The sequence below is a fragment of the Cryptomeria japonica genome, chromosome 4 (assembly GCF_030272615.1).
Source record: "Cryptomeria japonica chromosome 4, Sugi_1.0, whole genome shotgun sequence".
Lineage (NCBI taxonomy): Eukaryota > Viridiplantae > Streptophyta > Pinopsida > Cupressales > Cupressaceae > Cryptomeria > Cryptomeria japonica.
This window is the reverse complement of record NC_081408.1, coordinates 175,757,564-175,774,460: the sequence shown is the minus strand read 5'-3', so window position 1 is coordinate 175,774,460 and position 16,897 is coordinate 175,757,564. Positions and strand designations below refer to the sequence as shown.

Here is a 16,897-nt window from a genome sequence, read left to right as displayed (position 1 = left end):
AATTAAAATGGAATGGAAATGCAAAGTGTCCCTTTTGAGGACTTTAGGTAGATCTAAATTGAAATGCTGAAATTAGAATGTGATACCTTGATGAAGCTTAATTTTAAGTCCTCATGCAAAGTTTTATGTTTTCAAGTAGGAGTGTAGGATACCTTTGTAATGTCTTGATCATGGATTCTATCTTAAATTATTGAAGTATGAATACTTTACCTCTCCTTTATTACTTTTATAATGCTTGTTTTCTTGCTCAATTGAATTAAATATTGCTCTTGAAAAATTGAACAAGAAACTTATGGAGAGATGATATCTCAAATGAGGGGCTAAGGTTTTGTTTTATACATCTCCTCATCATATGTGTATGAAATTTCAAGACAGGCCGACATGGAAAGAGAATTCCCACCTAAATTTTATGATCATTGTCAGGTCCAAAAATGGTCCCCCTTTAGGTGGAAAATGGTGTTTGGGATGCCCTATTCTAGCCTATCAAGGTTGAATTAAGAACCACATACTAGATGCTAGATGAAAATTAAGATTTAAAGTTATTTTGAACAAACTCAAACATGGTCAAAGCATTAAAAGCCATAATTCTAAAGTTAGGCCCAAGTGAGAATGAAATTGTATAAGGATATAATTTATGACGCTACATTTATCTCCCACTTTAGTGGGAGTATGAGACTATTCTCATACTATCAATAAATATAAAAATAGCATTGAAAAATAAAGATATTAAAGAGGTAAGACACACCAAGCCTCCAAGGACTTAAGATTGTATCAATCCAACATCAAGATAGAAGGAGAAACACACAGAGAGAAGAGAGAGCATGACTATGTTGGCCTAGTAAGCTTATGCTCACTATGAGTCATTTTGAGAAAGAGAAATTTTAATTAAAAAATTGGTCCAAAGCAAAAGGCTTAGTTTGCAAAGTGATCTGAATAATGGATTGAAATGTTGTGGTGTGTGATCAAATTGTACAAACCAAACTTTGTCATGTGTGTGTAATGTGTAAGAAAGAGCAAAGTGTATATCCCCACATTAAAGAAATTGTGTGTGCCTTACCAAGAGCAATTTCTTTAAGGTCACGTGCATGCATCCAAAAGACAAGCATGTTTCCACATAAATAAGCCCCTAAGGAAGGACAAATCAAATGCAATAGAGAAAATGAAAAAAAATAGCACATAAGGAATCCACTAACTAGGGTTAGTATGTGCATTTGATAAGTCATGTATATCAAGTATGATTGTATTGAATTGACCCCATCTCGCAGAGGTAGTGGAACTATGAACACAATGAAAGAAGGGCACATAAGATGAACAACAATTTTTTTGGGTAAACATGGAAGAGACCAAGAAGAGAGATCTCAATAATTTGCATCATCCCCAAGTAGACAACACAAATTCACATTTATAACAATAGCACATGTACGACATAACATGAATATGACATATAGAATAATTGAGATACAAATAAATGAATACCACAATAGATTTGGTCTCTTTATTTCCTTGTGACAATAGAGAAACAAGGGTCATCAAAGAGAGACTAGCATAACACAAAGACATATCAAGTATCACATCATGGGGGAAACACATTACATACAAGCAAACGCACAAAAGAGAATCCACTGCATAAGTGAGGCTACTCTAGCAAAACATTTGCCTCTCAATATTTCTCAACACCTTTTAGTGATGGTGGATAAGATGCAATAGGAGCCATATTAAGCACAGTAGATGGATCTATGAAATGTTCCAAACAAGTACCATTCTCTAATGGTGAGTCATTTTGTTTCTTTCTAGGAGATAGGCTTAATGCTTTTATAAAGTCTTAAAGATAGGTCATGATTAATCGTAATAATATCATACATAGTATCAAAATCATTAGTATCAACATTGTTAGAATCAGTAACATGATTAACATAAACATCATCATTATCCAAATTAATCATAATAGGATCTTTAGTGTGCACATAAAATGAATCATCATTTTACGTAGACAATTTTAACTTTTGGTGTGGCTAATTACAATGAATTTTCTCCCTTGGGCTAGGGAAAGGTTGGACAAATGGGATCAAGCGAACATTTGACATTTTTTTTTTTTTGGGGGGGGGGGGATAGTTTTGGAATCAAGCTCATGAGCCTTGGCACAACATCTTCATAGACATTCTCTTGCACTATGATTTCTCTTGGTTCAACTTGAAACTTGTGGAGGTTGGGAATCAATAAACATAGGCTTCTTTACTTCCCTTGCAGGGGAGGGAATGGAAGAAAACTCACTAGGTTGAGAGTTGCAAGATGTTGTACTCTTCCTCTATAGGATGTAGGAGGTGGGACCACAACATATATGGGAGGAATAGGTGTAGGAAGAAGTCCAAATCCAAGATGAGGAGGAGGAAAATCCATAGGTGAAGGACCCTTAGGTTTACTCAAGGCCGATATCCTTTCATCTTTAAATTTTTTATAAGATAAGAAAAGGAGATCTTATTAGGGTTTGAAAGTTTCAAGTTTCTGAGGCCAAAAGAAAACTAGGGCAAAGTTTCCATATTTTTATGAGGTCTTATATAAAGAATATGATTGACGATGATAATACGTCCATCATGAGGGAACTTCAAACATTTATGGATGGCAGAAGGAATAGTTTTCATAGAATCATGTCGAGTATACCCCAAATTCACACAAAATTGGTCGAAGGTAGGGATAATAGAAAAGGTAACATCTTGTAGTGCTCTCTCACTTTTGGCTTTCTACATTCTATGGTTTTGTGTTTCTTATTGTCTTAGGCCCTATATGGTGTTGGTTTGGTTATGACTCTAGATATGATGCATTTTATGTTTCATGGATTTATATGTGGTTATTTATGTTTTATGCTTCGTGGATCATTGAATGATGATTTACAAGATGATGGCTATGATGTGATTATATGATATTATTTATGCTCAGTTAGTTAGATGATTACTTGAGATGGATTATATATGAGTTTTTATTATTTATTCATTGTGCTTACTAATGTTTACTTGATCTAATGTACATTGCTTTCTATCTTTGATGTGCTTGGGTGAAAGGGAAAAGTGTCACACTACTCTTTACAAGTAAGCTATGTTGCTTCCATTCCCTTTTCACATGTGATGTTATATGTTATATGCATATTTCAACAATTTGTTTATGCAGTTGCAGGTACCGAGCATCAACTCCACCTGAATCTATAGGTCTGAGTGCGCTCTATGGCCCAATGGATATGTTGAAATTTGGAGTTATCAGTCAGACCCTTGACATGACCATCATTCTTATGGGAACGAGACTCTAGTTAGGTATCCTTGTGTTTTGTTGTTAGTTACGTGGTTCTCTAGTTATGTTAGTTGTTCATCTTCTAAGTTTTTCGTGTTTTTGTTAGTATATAGTTCGTTATTTAAGAGTCTAGTTTAATGTTTATTTAACAGCGATGTTGAGAAGAAATTAATATATTGAATTATGTTATAGTATTAAATTGAATTAATTATATGAACTAAAAGGTTTAATCATTTTATTCATATATATATGTGTGTGTGTGTGTGTGGATAAATTTAATTTGGAAATTAAATATTTATATTTATATTTTTTTTGTGTGCGCAGGGAATTAATAAAGAAATCAATTAAAATTAAATTAAAATTATAGTAGTGGAGAGGGGAGTTATGAAAGATGGATATTTTGGGGATAGTGGAGATTTTGAATGGAGGATTTTATGGGGTGTTGCTTTTTCGGAAAAGGCATCACTGCTTTTTCGAAAAAGCAAGAGGGAAGAAATCCTTTTGGAAATTTATTGGAAGATCTTGGTGGGGGTTTGAAATTGAATGGTGGATGTTTTTTGGGTTTTGGGTGTTGAATCTGAAAATTAAAGGAGCTCTTGAATCTAGTGATTGGAAAATAATCATGGATTGGCTGCAACGCTAGAGATTTCCTCCATTCAGCATAGAAATCTAGGTTGGAACTATTCTTTGTATTTGTTTACTTTTTGTATATTTAAATGGTTAATGTTTCAATGGGATTAAAATTTAAGTATTCTTTATTTCTCTCTGTATTTGTTCTTTTTCCCCCAATTCCTTGCCTCAATCAAATTGAAATATATATGTTTGTTCATTAATGTATTGTTCGACCATGCTGTGTGTTGTCTCTTTAAAATTTTGTCTGATTTTGGTTCACTGAATATATATAGTCGATATGCATGCTTTTATTTGTGTTGGCTTCTGAACAACATTAGAATGGCTTTGCCCTGTATAACCCTCTTTTTCATTGTAATTCTCATAGGTTTTGGGCTTGCTTATGGCTTTCCTTAGAATCCGATTATATAAATTAGTATTCCTATAGGTTTTCCTTTGCTATTTGTTTGCTCCTTGTAGATTCTAGTTGTTAACATACCTCTGCTGACCCATTATTAGTTCCTACCCCACATGGAACTATTAGCAAGGGTTTCCATTAAGTAGTTATTAGCTCCTGTTTGAATGGCCAATAGTGTGGCTTAATTTGTACAATATTAAGGCTATGTTAAGTCTATTTTCATATTTGACAGAGATATGTGCTCGGTGTTTAACGGTCGCCTGCAAAGTAGGAGCATTGGAAGGTTTTCGTTGGCAGGCATGAAGGTATTTCAGAGCTTGATGCAAGAGAACACTCGGATAAAGAGGGAGGGGGCAAAAAAGGTCTCGGTTAACTTTTGTTGCACACAGATGGAATTTAACGCTTCATTCACGTGATGTGGAGCTGCCAAACGAGAGCTTTGGCAAGCTTTGTTTTTAGTGCATTTCAGGGATGCCAGAGATGGGAGCAGTGCACAGTCCAATGCCAGAGAACTCGAAAACAGGGCTTCTAGAGTTCGCATCTGGGGATTGGCAAGGTGTAGAGGTTAAAAGAGACAGTTGGCCAAAATCATCTGATTTTTTTGCTACGTGTGTATCTGTTACATGGTGTAGGACATCATTTAGAATTCCAAAATCCCTGTCAACTATTGTTGTGCACCTCTCAACCATTCCCATTCCGAGCTCTCATAATGTGGAATGACTGGGTGTGTATGTTGCAGATATGCAATATGAACAAGGAGTGCATTAACTATCAGAATTGGGATTCCATAAATCTTGATTACCCAAATACCCAAATGTTGAAGCCAACAGATACAGGGTATAAGTCACACTAGGTAAACCAATGTTACTAGCAAATATTTGTAGTCTCTCTTTGTTGTTATAAATTGGACCAAATGGATCATAGTGAGAGGCAAAATGGGGTTATTTTCTTCTTGAAACATTGACGGCTAGAAAAAGAGCCTACCCAAGAGTGAGAACCAATGCTATGGTGAAAATACTTCCCAGAGGATTATTGACAAGAATGGATGTCCAGTTTAATTTCTTTGTTGGAAAGGGAACAATGATCTCAACCCATTCTAGACTGCCACTATTGCTGTGGTGTCTTCTGTGATTATACTTCCAAGAAAAGTATGGCATGAAAAGCCATGAATGCAATGCAAATCCAACTATATCATCAACCCAAGAGTAGTCACTGAAAGCATTGTGCCCACATTCATGTGCTATAACCCATACACCAGTAAGAATACAACCTTGTGCCATTGAATACCCAAGCCACATTGTCCATTCAAGAAATACACCCATTTTAAAGAAATTTGTCAAATATAGTCGAAAACAAGAGGTAACAAGATCAAATGCTAGGTATGAGAATGATTTCATCATGGACCTATTGAACCAGTGAGGAGGAATCACTCTTTTTAGATCTCCAATAGTAAATGGAGGCTTTGTCAAAGGAACCCTCTCCATTTTAGCCCTATTTGGTGAGTATTCTACCATGCAGATTTATGCAGGTGTTTTTTCGAATTTCGTAGTCTCAGTAATTGTTGTTTATTGTGCATCAACATAATATGTTCAACACGGTCTATCTCTGCCAACTTAACAATCTATCTACCATCAATGTTTCCTCTTCTTCTTTAGACTAATTCCCTTTTATGCCATTGTCTTTTATGTCTTTAATCTGAAATGTTGTCCTTAACTTGTCAAAGCAACATCTTTTTATCTACCACCATCTTTCAGCAAATTATCTCTGTCTCTAAAGTCTGAAAATGATGCTACTCACACTGCTCTCGTCTACTATCTCATCTTATTATATTGACTTCTCTTGTATGACAAAGTGCCTTCTTGATGTTTGTTTTGTGTTTTGCTACAAATTATCTTTGTCACTACTATTTTTTATTGATCATCCACTATTGCCATCTAATATATTTTTGTCTCAGACAATTATATGCATGGACAGACCTCCAACACTACCATTCTTAAAACAAAACAATTCCACAACCACTTTTGCAGTACTAGGCAGGAACTACGCTGCCCTGTAGCCCTTGATCTAATCAACGTACATTCTTTTTAACCAATTGTATAAATCAATATTTATGATTCTTCTTAGGTTGGGTTTTGGACAACCTTATCTGGCATTGACCCCCTTTCTTGGTTCTATGCATGGTGCCTTGTTTCAATCATTTGACTAATAGTATGCACTCGTTTATCTATTGATTATTAAAATCGATATGTTTTCTTTCTGCTATCAATTTTAATCGGTATACACTCCTTATTTATCAACTGATATAATCAAAATTCATTTCCTCTTGTCTAACCGATTGAAATGTTGTGAAACCCGACTCATTACCTTAGTCGCTTTTAGTCGTTTAGCATTTGTGTTGGCTCAACCGATTGTTCTTTTATTTCCTTTTTTCTAATTGATTGATTATTGGTATCCATCCAACGTACAATATTGTTTTTTTTTTATTTAGTATTTTATCATTTACTGTCATGATTTAATATAGGCATGTATTCATTTCTTTTAATATCATAGTTGTATGCCTCTTAACCGGTTCATTTCTCTATTTCCCCTAATCGTTCTATGAATTGCATTGGTTAATATTTTGATTTGCATGTATATGATGTTGATCTATGTATGGAGATTATCGACATGCTTTCCTTAATTTATAATCGACATATTATTCTTGCTTTTTAACAGAACTCTTTTACTTGTGTGCATTCTTTTTTAGCTAATTGGTATGATTGGTATGTAATGACTGATTAATACCATTGGTATGCCTTGGATTTTACCAACTATTGACTCAGTGTGTAATGTCATGTTTCTAGCCTATGTATTTCACTACCAACCCCTGTTCGAGTTTGGGAAATATACTTGATATCTTCATTGGCTCCTTTTCAGTTTTGTATATATATATATATATATATATATAGTTATTTATTATTATCCTATGGTATTTATTTATTTCAGTAGTTGTTATACAGTTTTATATGTGTGTGTGTATGTGTGTGAAAGGTTAAGTTTTATTTATAGTATAAAAATGTGATTTAGTTCTCTGATGTTTGGCATGTGATATGAAGATTGAATTTTATAATTTGGAGACACGGGATTATTGTTTTAAGGTATTTTGGTTCTAGAGGCTAGGGGGATGTTGAGTCCATTGTTTTGTATGGATATTATTCTTTTGATGTAATTTGTTTAGTGTCTTTGAACATCTTTTAATGATAGATGGTCATTCCTAGCCTACTATTGTTACTTCTTGACTGTAATCTTGTTTTAGCAAGTGAGTGGATCCTTTCTATGGTAGGGACCTTTTCATCTTATGGCTTTGGGTGTCATAGGTCTTGTGATGTATTTTGGATTCCTAGGTGAAAGTCAAGGGGGAGTCGCTCTCTTTGGGGGTTGGGACCCAAAGAGGTCGCCAAGGTAACTCAATGAGGGTTTTGTAATCAAGTGGTAATTTAAACTAAAGACCTTGGGTGGGTAGCTAGATCACACTAAAATAATTGATTGTTGCCTCTCTTAATCTCAGATTCTTGTTTAGGTTTGGGGTAAGTAGAGAAGTCCTAGAATGACATCCACCAATCTTGTCCCTTTGAAAGGTTGGTGTGGTCCACTAGTGTTTGTATGTAGGTCGGGGGTTGGTAGAGGTCACCAAGATAACCTAGGATGGGGGTCAAGACCTAGTGAAGAATCACCAGGGTAACCCATGATAACGTAGTGATGACACTCTTCCCTATTGCATACCTAGTGGTCTCTTATTGTTATTTTCCTTTGGAGTTTCTTTGGGCCTCTAGAATTGGTTGGTTTTCTTGAGTCTCTTATGGTAGTCCAATCTTGTGAGTCTCGTATGTATCCTTGCTTTCTTTCTTTCATCTTGTGGGTCCGGCTGATACCTCCTAGCATGGGGGTGGACCTAATGGTAGCACATGGATGGGTGGAGTTCTCTTGCACCCATTGGGTCTTGTTCATCCTTCACCATGCTCATTATGGCTCGAGCAAAGATCGAATACTTTATTAATGATCCAGATTCATGCATTCACTTTATTATTGTACTTGTAGGATTTATCCTTATGGATATAATATAATATAATTTAAGATCATATGCAAATTCTCATGGCAATGTAATGTGTTTCATGTAATGGCAACCAAAATACCCTAGAGAAATACACCTAATATAACTACAAGTAGAGATAATTTTTTTTTTAAAGATCATATACTAAACAACACATACATTTATAACATCCATCTAATGCATATCAAATACATCATCTACTAAATGCATCATTAAAAATTGCATCTTTTTCTAATTAACAAAGCATAGAACATAATAACACAACTACGCAAGTGGAATAAGACATCATATCATCTTTTCCCCTAGGGTATCTCAACGTCACTACTTTTAAGAGTAACATCCTATAGACTAAGTTCATTTTAGAGCACCAATTTAAATGTTCTTAATCTCCCATAATTACACATCCATTCTATTCATTATGAATCCAAACACATATCCCTTCATAAGATAGTACTAGATCATAATCTAAGATTCACAATTTTTAACAATATGATTACTAACATATACAAGTACATGAAGTATAACATAAATTATTAACTATTATAGGTGCATGATGCCACCTAAGATACCTATATCATTTCCATCTAATCCATACATAATAGCATCTCTTAACACATACCATATGAAATGTCAACAACACACTATTACAATTTCCATTCTACTTCAATCTCTAAGATCATCAATGGTTCTCATTCACAATCTTACAAGAGTCATCTAACTTGCAATGAAACCATATATCCATCTCTATAAGTGGAACTAGATCATTTCTTAAAAGTACATATCATCACATCAAGATTACTAACCACATGCTCATACACAAATCATAACAACAAGTGATAACCCTTCTTAACACATAAATAATCTAACTCAAACCCACTCCTGTTGAACACTTCCACAATATAGATCGTATGGCATAACACTATCTTAATAAATTCCAAGGTCATAATATTCCATCATATTACAAAATATTATGAATCACAAGAGAACATATTTTGTATCCACGTTTAACAAATCAACATGATACAATATTAACCCTAATGGATAAAAACTAGCTTCATAACTCAAACACGTAATAGAGAATCATTGAATCTATAAAAACCTATAACTACTCATTGATTTGCATATCCCAAGACTAGCTGACACTAAGGATTAACATCCTTCAAATCAAGGTATACATGATCATTATTATATTCACTACCATCCATAGGATATACACAATCATTGCGATCATTTAACTACTGCTAGCTAGAGATTACATTCATCATGAATATCCATTTACAATAATATTATCCTATATAGCTCATTTCTAAATCAATCTTCTACAAGTCTCATTACACATAATCCAAGATATTGATTACATGGGTTCCTTTACAATTACATCCTTTTGAGTTACATACTGCATGATAACAATCATAATTACATAGCTTATGTTCCAATATACATCCACATGAAGAGGTAATAGAAATCCAAGTCTATGCACACAACATCCAATGAAGAACATCCCAATGGAAGAAGGCATCAAACCACCCAACCATGTGGAACCAAATAGGAACCACCCCCCATGCTAGGAGATGACATGGGGTTCCAACACTCACTCAAGACCTAGGTTGATACCTAACAACCATGGGCCTCTTCATAGCACATAATGAACTCAACATAATAATAATCACATGACAACACAAGGCTAAAAGTCAACAATAAACTCTTCTAGAGACATACAATAAATTATGGCATATGGGAATGGTCACATGTTATCCTCATATAGAAGGAAATATGGCCATCCTTACTAGTCACGCTCCTACATGCTAGCCTCACAAAGAAGGTAAATATGCACCCATAATATAAATGTATGCTATCCTCACAAAGAAGAGAAATCCTTACTCCTAATAGTCATACAAGCTACCATCACAAAAGAAGGGTGAAAACAATCCCTTAACAAACATGTGGATCCATCTCAACCTATGTGAGTACAAGGGAGATTGACTTGCCATCTCATATGGCTAAACCAAATAGAATTATCTTATTTGGTGAAACCCAAACCCAATCAATTATTACATGTTATCAATGAATTACAAAGAGGAAAACTCCCATTGTGCCCTGGCAGTCTAGGTGCCAAGCAACATAACTCATGCAATTCACCCAATCAATAAGGAGGATAGGTAAAATTAACTTTATTTTATTTTTGCACCTCTCATGCATAGTAAAAGAAAAGTAATAATATTATTACTTTTTAAGAGTGTAGAAATAGAAATAGGCTTTATACTTTTATAATAATTAATTAATCAAAATCAACTTAACAACTATATCTAAAATAAATTCAAATAAATAAATCAACAAAAAAATAAAATCGAAAGGACAAAATTAATTAAACAAAACAATAGTCAATAAATTAGTTAAATAAATTACGATCAATTAAATCCAAAATAAAACCAATTAATTATTAAATCAAACATTAATAAATTCAATAACAATAAATCAAATATCCATTAATTAATTGATTAATTATAACTTTAATAACTATTAATCAATATTAATTAGTTAAATAATCATTATTTGACCATAGGATAATTAATCCAATCCATGATAAATCATACACACACACATAACCAACCACACAAAGATAGGATGAGATACCGAATCAAGACTAGACAACACTTACACCCGACACGACTGACAAGGTGAACATTCTAGACCATGAGTAGGTGAGGGAAAACCAAGTCATCTCCAAAAACTACCATTGGGATTAGGACACGCTCAGACTTGTGAGACCAGGTTGAGTTGATGTCCGGTACTTGCATTCCTACATCCACCAATAAACACAAAAGAACATATATAAACATTATAGTAGCAGGCAGTGAAAGAGAATCACATGTTCACCTTATCATGCTCGCGATGAGTGATAAGGCATCATCCCTTTCACAAAGATAGTCACCTAATACAAACACATCTTATAAAATCATCATCATGAAGTAGGGTTAGTATCATCATCATATATCATGCAATCATATAAATCACATAAGAATCTCAAATACATATAAGTCCATCAAGAAATACCATCCATCGAATATTCATAACATATCATCCATCACATAACATATCATCCATAACATATTATTAGGAATTTTGTTGGAAGTTGCCTTAAGGTGGTGGCTGGTCCTCTGGGGAATCAAACTAGCCATTTTGCTGAAGCCTCCGCTGCCTTGCATACTTTAATTATGGCCAAAAATCTCAATTATGATAAAATATGGCTTGAGGGGGATTCACTTAATATTATTAAGTGTTTAAAGGGGGAATCAGAGCCTTCTTGGTCTATTGAGAACATCATCATGAAAGCTAGAGAGATTATCGCCAGTTTCAAAGAAATTATTATACAACATGCCTTCAGAGAGAAAAATAGTGCTGCTGACTATTTAGTGAATACTGGAGTTAACTCTGATGCACAAATGATTTGGCACGAGGATGATCTCAATTTAAATATTAAAAAGATTCTCAGAAAGGACTATTATATGAGGAGAGAAGGACAATTAAATCATGACAAGTAAAAAGCATCATTTACACCTTGCTAGAAAGGTCATCATTACTTGGCACTGTGGCAGATCTTCCACTATCTCCAACAAATCACCGCACACCTTGTGGGTTACTCAGAGCAAAAATTTGAGTTGCATCGGGAAAGAAGGTCTCAATTTGCAGAGAAACAGAGTTGATCGCCTGCATTCGAAAATGGGAGGAGATCTAAGACGCGAAGAACCTGACGACATGTTGACCTGGAAAGCAATGCCCAAAGTCTGGGAAAAGCTGGAGAAGGGCTCTCTCACCAGCTTCATGGAAAAGCTTGAGGACTATGACAAAGGTAGGGTTAACTTAGCCATTTCCAAGATTTCTGAAAACTGGTCTAATGGCTTTTTTAAACTTTATGGAGTTAAATTTAAGTTGGATGCTGGGCTTATTTCAACTATTACTGGAATGCCCCACTCTGGGCTTAACTTCTTTCAAGACCTCAAGGTCTCCAACAATGCGGTTACCCTGTTCTCGCAGAAAGAGAAAGAGCAGGCCAAAGTTGGCAAGGCTACCGGGGGCTACTACGATGCTACAAACATCAAGAAGTTGTGGGGTTGGGTCCTGAATGCAATCATGGAGTATATTATGGTTGAAGGCCATTTCTCCAGGGCTCACACCTACCACTTTGTGCTCTTAAACCATTTCAGACATGACAAAAAAGTGTCTTTTCACTACTACCTTTTTCGATCCCTCTCCAGGTCCCTAAACAAGCACAGGACTAACCCTTCCAGCTCAATTCTCCACTGCGGGCTCCTGCTGCTCATCTATGAGCATTGCAAAACCCTCACTCTGCGGGAAAATAAGTGGATCTCTGCTTCTCCATGTAAAAGGAGGATGGAAGAGGGAGATACTAGCAAGGAGAAGGTGTCTTCCAGCAAGAAAAGGAAAAGCGCCCTTGGGTTGGATACTGAGAACATTGTCAAGGAAAGCAGTGGTATGGAGATGGCTGACTTTGACAGTGAAGATAGCTGGAAAGAAGAGGAGTTGGGAAACGAGGAAGAAAGTGGAGATTTCGAGCCTGGTCAAGATAGCCCTATTCTAAGTGATCACCTTGGTAAAGACAATAGCCATCAGATGGAGGAGACAGCTCCCAAGAACAATGAGGAAACCAAAGTTAATTCTGAGATGGAAACAAACAAAGGCTCTAAGAAAAACTTGACTGAGGAAAGGGATAGCAAGGACAAGGAAAGTACTCGTGAGGGGATTATCCTAGATAATCTCAAGAAGCTCTTAGAGGCCAGAATGAATTTCGACAGACGGACTTACGAAACCCTGAAAAACCTAGAGAAGAAAGGGATAAATTTAGATAAAAAGAGGGAGGATGAAAACAGAGAGAATATTAATTGGAAGCAGGAAATGGAGAACAAGGTAAAATTGTTGGAAGAGGGAAAAGAAGCGATGAAAAATCTGATGGGAATTATCCCAAGTATCCTCTCTGCTATCACCAAAAACCTAGAAGACATTGCCAAGGTCTTTGACCATACTCCTAAACTGGTTGTGGACCTTGACCTAGAGGAGGAGACCATCTAGACTGGAAGTGGCAGTGATGCTACCTTAGCGGGCGGAACTGCAAAGAGAACCAGGGCCAGTATCAAGAAATTTGTAGCAACTGCGGCCAAGGACCCTCCCAACTTCAAAGACAACATCAAAGAGCTGCAAGAAATTAGAAGCACCCTGGCTAAAGCTCTGGATAAAATCTAATTCCTAAATGGCCTGCTAGCTTTTCGGGGCTTTTGTGGGTTTTCTTTGGTTTTCCGCTGGTTTTTTCCTTTTGTTCTGTTCTTGTTTGTTTCTCGTGGCTTTGCTGTTTTAGTCTTGCTTGTAAAGGGTTTCGAGGTCCCTTCAAAACCTACATTTTCATTAATCAAAAACATATCATCCATCACATAGATCACCAAAAGTCATCAATATAACACGTCTATATAATATCATAAATGTCTACTACATAGAAATAAAGTCGTAAGCATCATCATAAGTCTAGATAAGTCTATTGAATCATGAATCAAAATGTAAGCCTTGGAGGGACACTACATATCATGATCTTTTGTAATAGTAAATGTTATATTATTTTAATGGTGATTTTTATGATTATGTATGCTGGTTTATTTTGGTAATGCTTGAGTAATGACGTTGTGGGACCTTGAGGACTAATGCTAGCTTTTGTATGATCATTTTATTTCTGTCTTGTTGTACCATGTAACTCAATGCATATTTATGGTTTATCTTTTTTTTATAAAAAATTGCATTTCCATTGTTTAATTTTATTAAGTCCTTTGGGCCTCATAGTGGGGGTGTTACACATCTAAGCACTTAGTGTCAACCTTGATAGGAAGAGTGATGTAACCTATAGTGGTACAAACAAAGCCATAATGCACCTTAATTATAACATGAAATTTATCTCAAGTGTATTGATAAAATTGTTGAGTATAAAGATTCTTAGATAATGATATTCATCATATGTATTAGATCAATGAGTATTCCTTTTGAAAGATTTCCTTTAATTTTGGTAGTAATGTATAATGATCAATCAGGTGCATCAATAGTACGAGTTCTTGCGTCAAAGGTAATGTGAGGTTTATATTTAGGCTTGGATTTCTCAATAAGCTTTATGTAATGCCCACCAAAATACCCTAGAGAAATACACTAAATAACATGTAAAATAGAGAAACAATTAATTTTAAAAAGAACATCACATAAAATAATTCAACATAAACATGATCATCAACATTATACACAAGTGTACATAAACATAGCTACATAAAAAACATCTATCTTCCCTAGGGTATCTCAACGCCATTACTCAAACTAAACACTTAACAATTCTTAAATATGCTAACATATTTACTTCTATAATCCAAATGCAGTCTAACTTACTATTGTTAATTCCTTTCACACAATCACATGTGGTTAATTACTTTAACCTAAAATGATTACACCCAACTATGAATATTCAAACCATCCCATGAGGTTCATTTTAAAGCACCAATACCAAAATTTCTTAATCCCAACCATTCATTTTTTTTGACATAAAATAGTCATTTCAATAACAATTACCACATTATTAAACCATAGCAATATGAACTAATTACACTAAATACACATGCATAGATTCAATATCCATTATTCTCATTATTACTCATTCTCATGATACACCATTGTTTCCCCTACTAACATCTACTAGATACATGAATACAATTTTTATTACAACAATGATCATAGTTGTCAAATATAATTACATATACATGTCAAATGAATCATGTACAATAATCTGCTATGAATATCCATCCATGAGCGGAAGAGATAAGAGATCCACATCCATGCAAGACATCCAAGAAAATAATCCCAATGGAAGAAAGGCACAAACCACCCGACCATGTGGAACCAAAGGAACCACCCTTCGTGCTAGGAGATGACACAAGATCCCACACACACTCTAGATCTAAGATGACACCTAACAACCAAAGAGGAAATAACTCTAACACAAACTGAGGAAAACATACCAAACAACCAAGAAACCTCAAGAGGCATATCAACAACAAGACATAAGGAACAAGGACCAACATGTAGGGAAAGAGTGTCATCACATGCTACCACATAGGATACACATGTGGAACCATTTCAATCTTTAAGGAAATCAAGGGAGTTTGGTTTACCTAGTTACCAGATCTTCCACCTCACTCTGGTTTCTGATCCATGAGATGGGCACTATGAAACTCAATTCTTATATTTCTTAGATGAGTTACACTACCCAACCCACTTAATATTAATTATTATGTTATCACTTATCAATCACAATGAAAAAATTCTAATGAGCTATCCAAATGGTCTAGACCCTGGCTCTATTACTCAAGAATCCTAGCAGTCTATTCTTGGTGACCTCAGCAGACTCGTGGAAGCCCACTCCCCCTAATCATGCACCTAGGCCTTAACAACATAAAGAACCAAGCAAGAAGGCCCACAAAATACAATCTAGCTAACCAAGATCAAACATCATAGTTACACATTCAGCCAATAACATAATCCATACAGGTTACATAAATTATACAAACTCATAAAGTAAAGAACCATCATAGCAAGGTATTATACATCTTGCAACAATACAAATGATTAAATATACATCAAATCTATTCTCTGGACATCCAAGAGAGCTCAAGAACATAACATAGCCTGTAGGCAAACCTCCTAAACAAGCTGAGAATCCAAAAAGATCAAACTGAAACTCTAAAACTTGGAAAACAAACCTAGAAGACAAAATGATCCAAACTACACATAATAGCTCATTTGTTTGACCTTGCATCACATTTGACTGATTTGGAAGCACATTTACTCATTCTTGTAGCGCATTTATTCAATTTTGCAGTGCACATGTAAAACAAAATGGCGCATATATTTCATTATGTAGCTCATTTACCAAATCTTATAGCACATATACTAACAGTTTTAGTGCATACACAATAAACTCAAAAATCATGGGAAAAGGACTCGAATACGATCTCAAATCTAAAATCACTGAAATATAGCTAAGTTTTGAAACTAAGCAAAGCAATGATGCTGAAAAAATACCAACTTAAGGGTGTAATCAAATTAAAATAACATAGATCAAATAGGAAGAATTCTCCATTCAAAACTTCATAGCAATAACCCAAACTTCACAAAAATGGAGTCACTAAAAGCCTCTCACAGCCCATAGCGAACTCAAAATGAGACAATACTCCATCAAAACCACATCCAACACATTCTAATCAAATATATACACACAAATGCAATGGGAAAAATAAAAATATGTGAAGTTCTTCTTACCGCAATGCCAGACCTAAGAATTCACAGAGAATTCCCAAACACATACAAATCAGAGCTAAAATCATACCATGCTACTGAGAATGCAAATCCAACCAATATCTCAGAGAGAAGAACAAGACTCCATCACAAACAAAAATACAGAG

General features: G+C 35.1%; 1 pseudogene; it reads right to left on the bottom strand.

The window, feature by feature from the left end:
* Positions 1-4,761: 4,761 nt before the first annotated feature.
* On the bottom strand, positions 4,762-5,790 carry LOC131875001 (delta(12)-acyl-lipid-desaturase-like; annotated as a pseudogene).
* Positions 5,791-16,897: the final 11,107 nt, after the last annotated feature.